The sequence below is a fragment of the Panthera uncia genome, chromosome E3, assembly GCF_023721935.1.
Source record: "Panthera uncia isolate 11264 chromosome E3, Puncia_PCG_1.0, whole genome shotgun sequence".
Taxonomy (NCBI): domain Eukaryota; kingdom Metazoa; phylum Chordata; class Mammalia; order Carnivora; family Felidae; genus Panthera; species Panthera uncia.
Window position 1 is genome coordinate 8,134,101 of NC_064815.1, and position 5,786 is coordinate 8,139,886.

General features: G+C 44.1%; 1 long non-coding RNA gene across 1 annotated transcript; it reads right to left on the reverse strand.

Moving 5' to 3' along the window:
• Window positions 1–1,305: 1,305 nt before the first annotated feature.
• On the reverse strand, window positions 1,306–5,442 carry LOC125928447 (uncharacterized). Its single transcript, XR_007459667.1, has 3 exons — window positions 5,297–5,442; window positions 4,845–4,979; window positions 1,306–1,563 (listed from the first exon to the last, which is right to left on the reverse strand). It is a non-coding gene; the product is annotated as an uncharacterized LOC125928447 (long non-coding RNA).
• Between the last annotated feature and the right edge of the window lie 344 nt (window positions 5,443–5,786).

The following is a 5,786-nucleotide window of genomic DNA, read 5'->3' on the forward strand; positions in this document are numbered from 1 at the left end:
CAAGTTCAAGGAACATCTGTATGCATTTATCTGGATTGGGTGCAAACATGGGAGCTGCTCCCCTGAAAGGTTCCCAGCCCTCCAGTGACGGCTGCAAGACTCCTGGACAATGACCTTTACAACTCTGGCAATTTCACTCCATCTTTAAATAACCACGGTGGCTCTTTAACGCACCATCTTCTTTGTAATTTATAAGGTTGTTTTTAGGAGTCTAGCTCTGGCAAGTTTCAGAGTTTATTAAGTAAATCTTCATTAGCTGGTTAAATGATCTCCAAAAAGTTATCCAACTGAGTGTGCCAGTGTCGGGTCATCAACCCATATATTAACACGACATTTCCATAGGCACATCTGTCTTGGTCTTCCCTTTCTTTTTATTTCCCCTCTCCTACTGCCATAAATTTTGTGTGCCAGCAGCTCTATGGCTCGAAGAGGGTTGTAAACATCTTCTTGTTCAATTACATCAGGATTTTTCCCTTTATGTCAGCAATTAAATTTATGAGCAAAAAAAAAAAAAAAAGAGTTTACTCTCTAAAACCTAAAGAGGCACAGTCAAGTTCAAAGTAAATAAAAACAGAATGCAATCAACATATAGTTGTAGAGTATAAACAAGGCAGTGGAATCCAAAAGACCTGGCTTCAAATCGTAGTGCCACCAACTGGCTGATTAATTTGGAGGGGAGGGGACTTATCCTTACTCCCTAAATTATAGTTTCCTCCTTTGCAGCGTGGCATGCATGATTGCAATTTCATAGAACTTTTGGGAGAATTAAATGAGATGAAGTACATGAATCGGGCTGTGCAGAAATGGTCAGTCCCTTTGTCCTTTCCTTCTCCATTTGCATAGCGGGCAAGCTGATTGGGTACACGACCTATGGTGTATATAATTTTGTTTATCCGAGGCCGGGGATACAGTAGGTGCTTAGCAAATATTTAACGGAAGGATGAGTGAGTAAGCCAGTTAGCGAAAGGTATTGGGTTTGATTCTTACTCTTGGTTTGGGCAGTGTAGGTTCGGGCAATCTCAATGGATTGAGGCCTTGCTACCCCACGGGTGGTCCTCGTCAGTGGCACACGGGCATCACGCATGGCCCTCCATAGTGCAACTGAGTCAGAATCTGCCTTAAAGTTTTTTTTAAAACTGCCACTTTACATTTGTTTTTAATTTTTTATTTTATTTTATTTTAATTTAATTTAATTTTATTTTATTTTTTGCTTTTTAAAGAACTCAGATATAACTGACGTATTATATTACTTTCAGGTATACAACATAATGACTCAATATATGCATTGCCAAATGATCACCACAATAAGTCTAGTTAACATCTGTTGCCACTCATAGTTATAATTCTTTTTATTTTTGTGATGCCTTTTAACAAGATCTCAGGTGACTTGTGTGTACGTTAAAGTTTGAGGAGTGCTGGGTTAGAGCCCTTAATTATGAAGCCAAGATTATGAGTTGGTTTCCCAAATCCACTCTGTCGACGACAGACCATCTTGACCTTGCATTTGGTCTTGAAGGGATCCTGGTGTGGGAACACGGATGAATCTGTGCCAACAAATCCTTCCTACAACAGAGTGGGAGAAACAGCCGTGGTCATGACAGGTCACCAGGATCAGATTTCCCCTTCATCTGTTGTATTGTAATATCCTCTTAAGTGCTATACTTACATCCAAATCCAATCCAAAGCATGCCAGTGACAGCTAACATCCACTCCTTACATGGGTCTCGCAGCCACCCATTTGGCGGCTGAGGCTTGGCAGGTCCAGTCACTAATTGGCGAAGGTCACAGAGGTAGAAACGGATATGAGACTCGAGCTCAGAGCTGTCTGATTCCAGGGGCCTTTCTCTCAACAGATCTGCTTCCCTCCCTCCCAGCCAGCCCTCCACACTGATGCCAGGCACCTTCTTAAGGTGCAGCCAGGGAGAGGTCTGCCAAACAGCCTGATGCTGTTTTTTTTTTTTTTTTTCTTGGTGTGTCTGCAACGCAAGAAGGCAGACACCCATACCCAGCAATGGCTCAGTTGGAACACAGGACCCTCCTCTGTGTACCCTCTCCTTGCTCTGCCTTCCTTGCTTCATCTGCTTCTGCCCTCCCTTGCAGCTCTGTGCCTCAGCACTTTTCTGATCAGCCCAGCTTCTGTGTACTTGCTCAAGTGGTCCCTCCACCTTGGGGGCCCCTTCCCCCACTCACCCACCTGGCTGACACATGCAGCCAGGCATTTAAAGGTCTCTCTCCCCAGTATTGCTCTCCCTGATGTCCCTAGGTAGACCTGAATTCTTTCTCCTTGGATCATTCTCAAAATAGCTTTTGTGCAATTAAAAAAAAAAAAAGTGATTTGCTTCTAAGTTCCCCTTTCCTGCTGATCTGTGAACTTGAGGAGCAAGACCCCACAAAAGGCTGTGCGGTTCAGAGCACGGTGCTGGTGCCAGACCTGGCGGGATGCGAATGCCCCAAGCTGCATGACTTTGGGCAGGATACTTAAACTTCTCTGTGCCTCCGTTTTCCCTTCTGCAAAGTGGAGATCCTCAGAGTCTCTACCTCTTGGGTTTTTGTGAGCACTAACCTAGTTAATACAGGCTTAGAATGGTGCCTGGCACGTAGTAGGTTTCGTCTTCCCACCCCAGCCACCTACGCTGTGCGCGTTCAGAAAGTGATGTTCCAATGGATGAATGAATGTCTCGGGGGCTGCCTTCATTGTCTCTCTCTCTGGCCGGGAAACTCCTACATACATTTTAAAGCTTTAAGAATGGAAAAACGTTTGCCCAAAAAAGTCTCTGTCTCCTTAGTATTTCTAATCTCTTCCCACACATCTTTTCCTGATACAGGAACCTACCTTTGCATCCCTTCATCTTCACTCCCCGGTTGTTTGATTAATGATGGTATCAGTACATTCCTACCCTCATCCCTCACGCTTTCCTAAGTCTGTATGAAAACATGCAATTTGCAGAGCTTCTACCCTGTTCGGATAACGAGCAGCCTGGGCCGTGCCCCCAGAGCAGGTCGAGGCGTGACCACAGGTGTCCGCTCCATGGCCTCCTGAAATGATAGGCGGGCTCTGCTGGCTGCATGCAGGTGTATCTGCTGCACCGAACAGCTGGCCTTTATTTCTGTCCATGCTTCCTCTCTCTTCATTTTGAAGGGAAGACAGCCTGTCAAAGCAAACCCGAAGGCGTACTAGCTGCAAGGATTTGAAAGGGCAGGGTTTATATTTTTCTTTGCTTTCCTGGGGTTCTCTGAAGAAGCACAGAGCTATCTTAGTGTTTGGAAAGAGGCGATGTAGCATGGTGGTAACCACAGAGACTGACTAACCTTGGTTTGAAACCCAAACCTGCTACTTACTGGCTGGGAAGTGTTGGGTAAGTGCTAGAACCTCTGTGAGCTTCAATTTGTTTTTGCCTTTTTTTCTAAACTATAAAACGGTTCTAATTTTTAAGCAAATAGACTTCAGAAGTTAATTCATCATACAAAATACCTAGCACTATGTCTTACCCATAGTCAGAGCTCAGTCTGATTATTTTCAAGCGTATATATGTGTATACACGCACACACACACACATGCATATATAATCACATGTTCTCTTGACACTTAATCAATTCCATTTCTCTTTAATTTAAATATCTTTTGCATAATAACTGCATAATATATGTTTGAACAAATGGATGGATAGAATGAATAGACTCGTGAGAGAAACCGTTTTTTGTTGTACGTACAACCCATGTGTCAGTCAGGATGAGCTAAGTTACACTGTAGTAACAAACAGCCCCACCTGTCCATAGCTTGAGCAGAAATCTATCCTGGGTCAGCCAGGAGTTTTCCTCCTGTCTCTGGGACCCATATAGATGAAACAGCCAGTCTGGAGTGTTGCCAGCACCATGGTCGGGGGGAAATGTGCATGGAATATCACATCCTGGGTCTTAACGTTTCCACTCAGAAGTGACACGTTATATTTCTGCTCAAGTTTTGTTTGAGAAAGCGAATCACATGCCCATATGTAACCTCAAGAGGGTGAGGAGGTGCCCTTCTCTAGGTGCCCCTGGTGAGAGCCGGCAGCGTCTGGTGGAAAGCACTACCCGACGAACCTGTCACACTCTTGTACCCAGCAGACCTCAGCCCATTTTTCGGGTTGTCATCACTAGATGGTATGCAGATGACTAGCTGTATATTAAGACCCCATTTATAAGTACAAGCCATGTAACATTGCAAAGAGAGTGATTAAACCATAATGCCACTAAGTGCTCTTTCTAGGGCTAGCAAAATATGTAAAGGCATTATACAGAGAGTATCACGGCTACATTTCCCTATGCAACAGAGAGCCTATTTACAGCTCAGTTCTGACAGAAGAATAACTACTTCTTCTCACCCAAACACAGTAACCAGCCCTCACTGAGTTCCACAAAAGAATATTAATTCTGCAGGAAAGAATCTAATGCTAAAGAGGACAGAAGTACAGCAATAGGGCGCTTGGGTGAGGGAGCTGATGGGGGAGAGAGAGAGAGAGAAAAGGAGAGAGGGAGGGAGAGGGAGGGAGGGAGGGAGAGGGAATGAGCTATAATACTGCAGCACAATGGGAGGAAATAGCGTCTGCCACAGAAATAAACTACTACGAGTAAATTCAGAACAAAGCTTAGGGCTTTAGAATAAAAGCAAGACGTGATTATTCCAACATAGAATAAAATGATGTGGGGCTCCGATCCCTCAAACCAGACCAGGATAATTCTCCTAGGCTCTCTGATAAAGGGTTCTCGTCACTTCCTTAGCAAAGGAGAACTGGAGGCTGAGATCAAGTTGGAGTGTCTGCTTAATCTGTATCTCCTTTGGAATGTCCACTTGTCATAGTCCTTACCTGATAGACAGCACTATTTGTACTGTATGATCTACCCTTGTGGTTACAGCTAATCGGACCAGGGTGAGTCCATTTAATCCAAGATGAAGCAATTCAGAGTCTTGTCTCAGCCAATCGGATTTGTTTCTCAAGATTCTAAAGTAAGACAAAGAGAAGATACCTAGGCCACTTAGGCTTTGACTTCTGTAGTGTTTATTCATTCATTCAACCAATTTTTATCAAATGCCCACTTGGGGACACAGGGCTCCCAAATCCAGACTTCACAGAGTCCATTCCCGTTCCACATGACTGTCCTTAATTCAATGTCCCTGGTTATTTATTGAGATTGATAGAAGCATATGTCAACCAATTTGATGGTTCTCCTCCCACAGTCATGCTGTATTATTCCTAATTATTCTGCCATTTTAATAAATTTAAAATTTTAACATTAAAAAAATTTTCCAGGTAGGTACCATTCCATAGAGACATCTGACTTGAGAAGCTGTCTTCTGATCTATTTCAGTGGGAGAATGCAGAGGAGGGAAGAACTCAAGACACCCCACTAGATCCTCTAACTTCCTTACAGAACTCTGCCTTCATTGTTTACCCCCGCATGTTCTGTGTTCCCTGCATGCGGGAGCTTCCGGTTTCCCATCCCCCACTCCCTGTCTATCACAGAGCACGTGCACGCACAACTGCTGGCAGGTGCTGTGGACGTGTGAGAAATGCACAGAGACAAAAGCTAAAATTGGTTGTGCAGAATGCATTAGAGCGAACCCCTGCAGTGGCTGTCAGAAGCTTACACCCCAGATTTTCTGGGGGAGTTCCAACTTAAAATAGCCTGTCTTGCTATCCCCACAGACACTTATTTTTGGCAGATTGTGCATCCCAATTTTTGGTTTAGGAAACACTGTCACTTTACATATACTACACACCCAGACGTACTCTGGAAAGGGTCCTAAT